Below are 11,557 nucleotides of genomic sequence, written 5' to 3' on the forward strand. Positions count from 1 at the left end.
ATCAAAAATTTTACTACAATGTATAGAGTGTTAGAATCAAAAAGTTAGACTTTACTGTTATAACATATATATATATATATATATATATATATATATATTATGAACAGAATAATATTTCTAGATGTTTTCTTAACTGTATCTGTTAAAAAACACTCAATCTCCTGGAAGAGAAAGGAAGAACTCTTGAAGACATGGGTAGACCAAGGTTCACGAACAAAAATCAAATTTCTTGGGTAACACTTGAAATAATTAACAACTGGGAACTCCTCTTGTTGAGAAGTTTTGGCACATCAAAAGAGAATACCAACAAAGTGAAGAGACTACCTACAAATTTGGAAAAAAAAATTAATTAATAACCACTCAGACAAAGGTCTACTCTCTAGAATTTATAAAGAACTAAAAAACATTAGTGCCCCAAAATTTAAAGACCCAATTCAGAAACAGGCTTCTGAGATGAATACACACTTCTCAGAGTTTGAAATTAAAGAAGTGTTTTTTGTTTTTGCTTTTGTTTTTTTCAGACCTGAGGATTAAACTCAGGCCCTTGTGCTTGCCAGAGAAGCACTTATTCCACTGAGCCATCTTCCCTGCCCCAAGAAGCATATAAATATATGAAAAATGCTCCACATCACTAGCCATCTGTGAAATGCAAATTAAAACAACTCTGAGATACCATCTCACCCCAAAAAGAATAGCTATTATAAACAAATCAACCAACAACAAATGTTGGAGGGGCTGTGTGGGAAAAAGGAACCCTTCTCCACTGCTGGAGGGAATATAGACTGGTGCAACCATTATGGAAATCAGTGTGGAGACCCCTTTAAAACCAGGAGTGGAAATCCCATTCAAGCCAGCTATCCCCCTACTGGGAATTTTCCCAAAGGTACTGAAAATGTCATATTGTAGTGATATGTGTGTACCTATGTTTATAGCAGCACAATCTGTGATAGCCAAATCTTGGAAACAACCAAGATGTCTGTCACCTGAGGAATGGATGACAAAGATGTGGTATTTTTATACAATGGACTATTACTCAGCTATAAAGAATGATAAGCTCAAAACCTTCATATTATGTGGATACCACTTGAAAATATACTTATAAGCAAAATAAACCAGAACTACATGTCTAAATATCATATAGTCTTCTTAGTATAAGAACTCAAAAGGAGATGGGTACAAATTAAACAAATAATTTTGTTGTGCCTAGAGAAAATAGAAAAAATTAAATTAATCCCCTGTAGCACAAAATTTCAATATGTATTAATTTTCACAACCAGCAATGATTTGAAACATAGCTCAAAAACAATAAAGAGAACTAGAATCTAATAATTCAGAAGAATGAATTATTGTGGATGCAAAGTTTTCCAAAGAAACATATTTTTCTATAATTATCTTTTTTTTTTCCTTTTTTTTTCTGTGGAACAGGGTATTGAACTCAGGCTGCTGTGCTTGCCAGGAAAGCACTTATTCTACTGAGCTATCTCCCTGGCCCCACTCTTTTTGATGAAAAATAATATCAGAAAATGCTCTGTATCACAAAATAAGATTTTTTTCATTATATCTGTCCTTATTTATATAAGTACTGAAAAACTGTCAGGTTTTCTACATGGGAGTTTCTTAAATTTGTTTGGTTAGTTTTCATAAAGAATCTCAAATGAAACTCTAAAGAGTAGGAAACAATTCCAAGGAAAAATATTGCCATATTCTCCTTTGGTGTTTAGTAGAATTCATTTCTTTCTTTTTAATTTCATTATATTGTTTACAGTATCCTCAAATTCCTGGACTTTCCAAAAAGTTATCTTCCTTATATAGAAAATTCATAAGGCTGGGAATATGATAATCAAGGTATGGATTAATTTTCTCAAAATGAGTTTGTAAGTATAGGCACCATGTAATCAACTTTAATTCATTAAAAGTATCAAGTCATATCTGATTAAATAAATTTCATTTCTCAAATATGCCATTGGATCTAAGGATTTTGTTGCATAACAATTATTTTAAGCAATCCTCTATCATAAAGACACTCTCACTAAGGGTTCCCTAAAATAAAATACAACTTTTTATTTGGACTGATCAATTTTCAAAAATAAGCGCCAGTTCTATGCAATATAATCCAGACAATGTGTTCTTTTCTACATATTTACCTTTGCTCTGTCTTATAGTTCTCTGATCTTTTAGAGATGGCTTATTCTGCAACTTTGAATCCAATTTAAAATATCAATTTAGTTTTTAATGTATGAAACTAGGATTAGGTTGAGCTAACGACAATTGAGGAAATGTAGTCACAGAGGAACTCTTTGCTTTCTCTATATTTACCTGGAACAGAATGTAAACTCCCCAATGAAGGCCTCTTCCCCAGAAAGTGAGTAATTCATTGGACACAACATAGAAAAAAAAGAGTCTATACAAAGAAATCATGCCAAGTAACGCCTATATACCATTAGTTTCCTCAAATATTAGCCATCCTGAAGCTTTTGGCCTGGATTTCTTTTCCTGGTCTTGACACCTCTCTACAAATTTGTTGTTCTTTATTAAGATGCTACATAAGTCTAACTTCTAACTCCCCCTAGAGTCACTCATTGCCGAGTTCTCCCCAGTGCTTGTATGATGTATACATTGGTAAAATTTCTTTCTTTCTTTCTTTCTTTCTTTCTTTCTTTCTTTCTTTCTTTCTTTCTTTCTTTCTTTCTTTCCCTGTCTGTCTGTCTTTCTTTCATTTTTTAGAAATTTCTCAAAAGGAAAGAACAACTGGGATGAGGGAAAGAGAAAAGATTGATAGATAGATAGATAGATAGATAGATAGATAGATAATAGCTAAGATAATTATACTACTATTTTCTACTGGTGTATTGAAAGGAACAGGGCCAGCCAGATAGCCCAGGGGATTAAAACGCTTGCTTAGGCAAACACAAGAACTGGGGTTCAAATCTCTGGCATGCTGTGCTGGCCCTGTCCTCGGTGCACACTGAGACAGTGACTGAGACAGGGCATGAAGGTGCACATATAATCCCAGCACTTATGAGGCTCCAAACAAGAGGATCACTATGAGTCTGATCTGTGTAGTGAGACCCTGTAGACCCTGTACTAAATACAAAATGAAAAAAGGACGAAAGAAAGAAAGAGTTAATGTTTAATTTTTCTCTCTTATTAATCTGTATTTTGTTCCATTCATTTACAGGGCCTCACTCAATGTACCTAAGATGGGTGGAAGAAAAAGCTCTCCCTATCTTACACTATACCAGCATGAAAACAAAGCCTTTACACACTTTAGAGGATTAAAGCAGGAATAATATCACTTAGAAAATCAAATTACAAAAAGAGAGCCTACTGTATTTTTATGAGTTATAAATAACCGGAAAAAGTGAGATTTCTTTATATATCTGGAAAACAGAATAGTAAAACAACATCAGCAACGTTAAGACCAAAACTACACTTATCGCTCTTCATGTCACTGTGCTCCTTTTGATCAAATCTTATTCCACCACATCTGGGTTAGTACCTTCACAGCCAGTGACTAAAGCACCTTCATAGCTTCATGACTAAAGAACTAAAAAATCTCGATTAACCTCACTGTTATGATTTCATAGTTGTTGAAACTGAGCCATTAAAAACCTGTGTCCAAATACACCACCATGGGTCCTTTTCCATGGAACTCTAAGACGGATTTTGCTGAAGATGAAGCACTCTAGGAAGTCAGTTATTTGAACCTTGGCTCTCAAGAGGTTCCTCTCTCTAGCACAGAGGCTTATACACACACACACACACACACACACACACACACACACACCTCTGCCCCAAATAACAGAGTGAGCTGTAGAGGAAGCTGCTTTCTCTGGGATGTGTCTTATAGTATTATACAAATCCTCAATCAAATAAAAGACGTGGTATACCATAAACTTTATAGACAATACAAGATTACTATACAATGATCTTCTGGCAGTCTGGCTGTTATATATATGCCATAATTCTGTTTAAAATTTTAGGGCCAAGGGAGATAACTCAATGGAATAAGTGTTTGCCTGGCAAGAGGAAGGTTCTGAGTTCAATCCCTGGTACCAAAAAAGAAATAAATGAATAAAATAAAATTTTAACTATTTAATAAGAAAAACATCAGTGCTTACCTAACCTGTTGACTTGATGCCAATACTGACAAAGTTCTAGTGTTGCTTGTGAATTAAAATGGACAAAAACTATATGCACTGAAATGTACTTATTTTTCTGATGCATGGAAAAACATGCATACTTCCTAGAGATATACATGTGCTTGTGTACACATATATTTTATAAGTCTACAGGATACTTAACAACATTTCATTTTATTCCATTCTGATGGGAAAGACATTGGGATTGAAAAATAAGGTGAAGAGTGTCTTGCTTTCATTTTATTGAGTACATATTGCTTGATAATTCTACAACAAGTAGGTATCCGTTGCATGTCTTATAAACACTTTTATGATGAGGTTTAAAACAAAAACCTTAATTTAGTGTGTGTAGAATAAAACCATCTATGTTCTGAACAGCTTAAAATAAAGGTGATAAGAAAATTTTTCCAATCATCAAGAAGATCATACACCATGACCAGGTAGGATTCATTCCAAGGATGCAAGGATGGTTCAATATTTAAAAATCTATAAATGTAATACACTATATCAATAGAGCGAAACTGAAAAAAACATGAACATCTCCATTGATGTAGAAAAGGCTTTTGACAAAGTCCAACACTCATTCATGTTCAAAGTCATACAGAAAATTGGAATAAATGGACTCTACTTCAATCTGGTGAAAGCCATTTAAGAAAAAACAATGGCGAACATAATTCTAAATCAGGAAAAACAGAAAACTTTTACTCTTAGAACTGGTACAAGAGAAGGATGTCCCCTATCACCACTCCTATTCAATATAGTTCTGGAATCATTAGCTACAGCCATTAGACAAGAGAAATAAAATGGAATAAGAATGGGTAAAGAAGAAGTTAAATTATCATTATTTGCAAATGATATCATACTTTACTTAGAAGACCCAAAATACTCCATGAAGAAGCTACTAGAATTAATACAGAAATTCAGTAGCACAGCAGGATACAAAATCAATACCCAAAAGTCAGTAGCATTCCTCTACACAGATAATAAACACACTGAGAGGGAAATTATAGAAAGAATACATTTTACAATAGCACTGCGGAAAACAAAATACCTTGGAATTAATCTAACTAAAGAAGTCAAAGATCTTTTCAAGGAAAATTACAGTACTCTTAAAAAAGAGATCATAGAGCATTTCAGAAAATGGAAAGATATTTCATACTCCTGGATAGGAAGAACCAACATTGTAAGGATGACCATACTCTCAAAATTGGTGTATAGATTTAATGCAATCCCTACCAAACTACCACAAACATACTTCACAGAGCTAGAGAAATCATTCCTAAAATTTATCTGGAACCAGAAAAGACCTAGAATAGCAAGGGAATCCTATTCAATAAAGATAAAGAAAGAGGCAGTACAATTCTTGACTTGAAATTATACTACAAGGCTACTGTGATAAAGTCAGCATGGTACTGGCAACAAAATAGACTTGAGGATCAATGGAATATATTAGAAGATGCTGAAGCCCCTACAAACACACTCAGCCACCTTATATTTGACAAAAAGGTGAAACATACTCACTGGAAGAAAGATAGCCTCTTTAACAAATGGTGCTCGAAAAACTGGCTCTCTGCCTGCCGAAAATTAAAATATGACCAGGTCTATCACCATGCACTAAGCTAAAGTCAAAATGGATTAAAGATCTAAACATTAAAACAGGAACACTAAATCTCCTGGAAGAGAAAGTAGGAGGAACTTGAAGACATAGGGGTAGGCAAAGAGTTCATGAACAAAAATCAAATCGCAAGGGAAACACTTGAAAAAATTAACAACTGGGATCTGCTCTTATTGCCAAGTGTTTGCACGTCAAAAGAAATTACCAACAAAGTGAAAAGAGAAACCACAGCTTTGGAAAAACTCATGACAAATAATTACTCAGACAAAGGTCTGCACTCCAGAATTTATAAAGAACTAAAAAACACTAAGGTCCCAAAATTTAAAGACCCAGTCCAAAAATGGGCATCTGAGATGAACACACACTTCTCAGAGGATGAAATTAAAGAAGCGAATAAATATATGAAAAATGCTCCACCTCACTGGTGCCATCCATTAAATGCAAATTAAAACAACATAAAAACAAGATACCATCTCACCCCAAAAGGATGGTTATCATAAAGAAATTAACCAACAACAAATTTTGGAGTGGCTGTGGGCACAAAGGAACCCTTCTCCACTGGGTGTGGGAATGTAGATTGATAGACAAATTTCCATCTTCAGTGCAGTTGCTTAGTTCACAGGTGTCTGTATATACAGTTAATCAGGGTGAGAATCATTCTGATTAACTGCAAGCAACCATTATGCAAATCAGTGTGGAGACTCCTTAGAAAACTTGGATTGGAAATCCCACTTAATCCTGCTATTGATGTACTGCGAATTTTCCCAGAGAATCTGAATACATCATATCACAGAGATGTATGTGTGCCTATATGTATAGAAGCACACTTTGTGATAGCCAAATCTTGGAAACAAACAAGATACCCATAACCTGAGGAATGGTTGAAAAAGATGTAGTATTTTTACACAATGGAGTATTACTCAGCTATAAAGAATGATAAACTTGAAGCCTTTATATTGAAGTGGATGCCACTTGAAGATGTACTCATAAGTGAAATAAACCAGATACATGTGTAACTAACGTATCATTTCTCTAGTATAAGAAATTGAAAGAGGAAATACAAATAGAAAGGTATAATACAACTAAAAGGAAAGCAACAAAGTGAGGACTAGACAATGAAATGAGAGCAAGGAGAAGAGCTAAGAAACATGACAGGGGCAAGCCATACTGTTATATTTAGTAGATGGGTAAGTCATTGCTTCTGAGAATCTACAAGAGATTTTTGAATCTTGCAGTTAATTGGAATGATTCTTACCCTGAATAACTATATATACAGACACCTGTGAACTAAGCAACTGCACTGAAGATGGCACTTTGTAATAGTAGGTTCATGCTTGGAGTTACTGTCATTCTGGTCTTGTGAATACCTGCTGTTTGTCATGACATGCCAGTTGCTGCCATGCTGTCTTTCTGATAGATGATTATTCAAAAAGATGGGGGTGGTGAACAAAGACAGGAGAGAGGAAAAGGAACGTTGCAGGACTGTCCTGCTACAAGGTTGTATGTGGTTAAATTTCTGGACTTATGTGTAAAAATAAGAATTATATAATTCTTTATGCCTATTTTATAAACACATTTTAATTTCTTAAATGTTTTTTCATCCAAATCTCTAGGGACTTAAAGTTCAATATATCAATACTGATGAAAAATACATATTCCATGATATGCCTAAGATGTTTGATATTCAGACAGATAGTGAGGTTAAGCTTAACAGCCTGGGTTGTATGGTAATAACAATAAGCTTCTCTTCTGGAGGGTTAACAACTTATGTTTGCAGACCAAATTTAGAGAAAAAGGAGGGCTGTCAGGAAAGCCAACATTTTGACCCTAGCCTTGAAGGTCAATTAAGACCCAGGACATATGAGAACTTATACTGTAACGTCATGTAACTCAGTAGTGTCCCAAATTTTCTGATCAAGGAGATTATGAGGCCAAAGGGGAAAGTGATTGATGATGTAGAGTGTGCCTAAGGAGAGTCATATGGAGAGAAAACATTCTCTCAGGCTTTCATGGGGAGCACTTTGGCTGAGCAATGGCCATGACTCATCCACATGGCTGACACTGACAAAGGTTCTACAATCTGAGGTACAGGATCTCAGGATAAATACTGAGGAAGTTTCACTGACCTTATCAGATCCAAAAGCTACAACTTTTGTTGCATATATCTTGCTTCATCTTGGTCTTAACCATCCAGCAGAAAAGTATAAAAATATATATATAAGAAATAAAACCATGTTGTTATGTTGAGCTGTGGGGGACTTAGGTCAACAATTTCTGACACTGCCAGTCAAGCAGAAGACCCAATACTATTATGGATTACTGGACTCTTTTAGAATATTTTTGCTGAGTTAACAAACCTATAATATTCAAATGATGGAACTAAACAGAAAAGGGGATATATAAATGAATGTCCATTTTGTATCTTTGTATTCAAAATGGTTAGGTTAGATATATAGTTACATTCTCTTAATGAATAAAGGGATTTGTTCTAATAGAGTTTGTAAATAGAATATCATGTCTGCATCTTGTACAGCAAATAACCACTAGGAAGACAGTTTACATTGTGTTAATTATTGAAACTATCCTACGAATTTGGTTTGAAACTGTCTCATTGGCATTTGTTTCTCAATAAAATTATTGAAAAAAATGAAAGAATTTAAAAACAAAATCATTTCCTTATTCCTCTAGAATTTTGAAAATCTTTGTGTTTAAAAGTACTGTAAAGGGGCTGGGGAGATGACTCAGTAGAATAAGCACTTGCCTGGCAAGCTCAAGGGTCTGAGTTCCATCCCTGGTTCCACAAAAATAAATAAATAAATAAATAAATAAATAAATAAATTACTGTAAAATCTATGCTAACAGCAAAACCTTCAATCCTTCTATGAATTCTGTATTTCAGGAGATTTACTGTTTATTCCTTAATATTTATATATTTAATCAATTTCAATTTTAGTTTAGTGCTTGGTGAAACATAAGAGTTTACTCTTAATATTGCCATATAGAAGCCCTTTTCTCTGGTGGCATTTATTATTGAGACCACCTTTCTTCAAGTGAAGGTGCTTGGTACCTTTGTCAAAGAAGAACTAAGTATGACAGGAGCTGCTTCTACATCTTCAAATATTTATGTACTAAACCCCATCCCAGAGGCCCTCTCACAAAGAAACAGCAACCAAGATTTCATCTTATCAAAATGCTTTTGCACAGCAAGAAAAACCACCAACAGAATTAAGACAATCCACAGCATGGGAAAGTATTTGACAACTATCCATCAGATAAAGCACTACTACTTAGCATGTATAGAGACCTAAAAAAAAGTCAGAGTCCCAAAATAAAAAAATCCTGTCACATAGCCAAATCTTGGAAATAATGATGATGCCCATCACCTTAGGTATTGATGAAAAAGATGTGGTAATTTCATACAATGGAGTACTATTCAGCTATAATGAATAATAAACTTGAAACCTTTAGATATAAGTGGATGCCACTTAAAGATATACTTATAAGTGAAAGAAACCACACACACATGTGTAAATATGGTATAATATCCCTAGTATAAGAACACAAAGGAAAAAATAAAAATAGAAAGGCATTACACAATTAAAAGGAAATCGAGAACTTAAAGACTAGACAATTCAGAGAGGGCAATGAGAAAAGCTAGGAAACATGACAGGGCAAATTCATACATTTATATGAACAAGATGGGTAAGGCAATGGTCCTCAGAATCTTCAGCAGGTTTTTGAAATTAGCAGTTAATTGGTAGGATTCTCACCCTGACTAACTATATATGTTGATACCTGTGAGCTAAGCAACTGCACTGAAGATAACAATGTGTAATGGAAGAGTCATGCTTTGAATGCCTGTCATTCAGGTCTTCTAATTACATAATACTTGTCATGACGTACCAATAACTGCCATACTGTCTCTCAAGTAAATGTTTGTTAGTATTTTTTTCATTTTTTATTTTATTGAGAAACAAATAGCAATAAGACAGTTTCAAAACTCACTATTTGTAGAGTTTCAATAATTGATACATTGTACATTGTTGTTGTCTTAGTGGTTATCCATAGTACACTGTGAAGACAGGATATCCTGTATAAACACTACTAGTACAAATCTTTCTTCTCATTGAATTAAGCGAAAGTAGCTGCAGCTCCTTCGACTCTGTACCACTGCACAGTTGAATGGCCTGCGCTGCCTCTACCAGCCAGGAGTTGGCCACCACTCAGCAGAGAGAGCCCCACTGACTTGCTCTCTTTTGGCCGGAACCCGACCGCCTGGGCCCGCGCTTGAGATGTGAAGCCGGTGAGGGGAGTGGCCACCCCGCCAGCCCCGGTCTCTTTCCCTGGCAGCGGCGTCTTCTTCCTTGGGACAATATGTTCAAGAGAATGGCCGAATTTGGGCCTGACTTTGGCGGGAGAGTGAAGGGGCTTGCTATTGTTAAACCAATAGTTTATGGTAATGTTGTTCTCTATTTTGGGAAGAAGAGAGAAGACAGGCACACCCATCAGTGGACAGTGTATGTAAAGCCATACAGAAATGAATATATGTCAGTATATGTGAAAAAAAATCCAATTTAAATTACATGAAAGTTATGGAAATACTTTAAGAGTTGTTACTAAGCCTCCATATGAAATTACTGAAACAGGATGGGGTGAATTTGAAATAATCATCAAAATATTTTTCATTGACCCTAATGAAAGGCCTGTAACCTCATATCATTTGTTAAAGCTGTTCCAACCAGACACCAATGCGACATTGGGAAAAAAAAACAGTTGTTTCAGAGTTATATGATGAAATGATATTTCAAGACCCACCAGCCATGATGCAACAGTTATTAACAACATCTCATCAGCTAACTTTAGAGCCTATAAGCATGAAACAGAATTTGTAGAACTTGAAGTGAAAACCAGAGAAATATTAGAAGTTGCCAAGAATAAAACAAGCTTTGAAACTGCAGACCTTAAGGAGAGATTAAAAGCAAGTCGTGAAACAATAAATTGTTTAAAAAATGAAATCAGGAAACTGAGGAAGATGATCACACAAAAGACATATAAGAAGTGCTGAAGAGAACTAGGTAGTGAACTGATATGGTGAACTTTATGGAGAAATGGGCTTAGCGCAAGTGCCGTGATGTTTCATACAGGAGCTGCATATGTATTTGTCAACCGTGGATTTCTCAGCAATGCAGTGAAAATATTCTGTTCACTCTTTATTGGAAAATATATGTGTAATAAGAACAGATGCTATGCAGGACACTTACTGATCCATTTTAGGAAGATTTTATGTCAAGCACAATTTTTGAAAATTTTTATTGGCATATAAGGGTAGGATATTTCTTTTTGGCAAGCATGAAAATGTTATTATCTGGGGCTTGCAGGTTAGCACAGTTGTTTAAACGCCTGCTGGGGCAAACCCAGTCAGGTGCAGGGGACCACGATTCAATCCGCAGCTCCCCATGCCTTACCAGAACTGCCCTTAATGCAGCCTGAGCCAGCAAAAAAAAAATCATTCTCAAAATGTCTTTATCAATAAATAACCTGTATACATTTGGTATTTCTCTGGTAGTTAGAATTAATGATAACATTGCAAGGATGTGTATTTGTTTTCCTCAAATCCTTATCTTCCCCTGCTCTACCTCTTTTGTATATGATGTGTCCAAGTAGTAAGTAATAAATGTAGTTTTTGGGAGAAGAAAGGAAGTAGCTATATATCTATCCTAACTATTCTGCATATACAGATACAAAATGGCCCTTCCTTTGTATTCCCTCTTTTTGTTTAGTCCTGTCAGAAATGGGTATT

The 11,557-nt window shown here is 35.1% G+C and overlaps 1 pseudogene; it reads left to right on the plus strand.

The window, feature by feature from the left end:
- Positions 1-10,131: 10,131 nt before the first annotated feature.
- LOC101568122 lies at positions 10,132-10,961 on the plus strand (annotated as a pseudogene).
- Positions 10,962-11,557: the final 596 nt, after the last annotated feature.

The sequence above is a fragment of the Octodon degus genome, unplaced genomic scaffold (assembly GCF_000260255.1).
Source record: "Octodon degus isolate 3935 unplaced genomic scaffold, OctDeg1.0 scaffold00028, whole genome shotgun sequence".
Taxonomy (NCBI): domain Eukaryota; kingdom Metazoa; phylum Chordata; class Mammalia; order Rodentia; family Octodontidae; genus Octodon; species Octodon degus.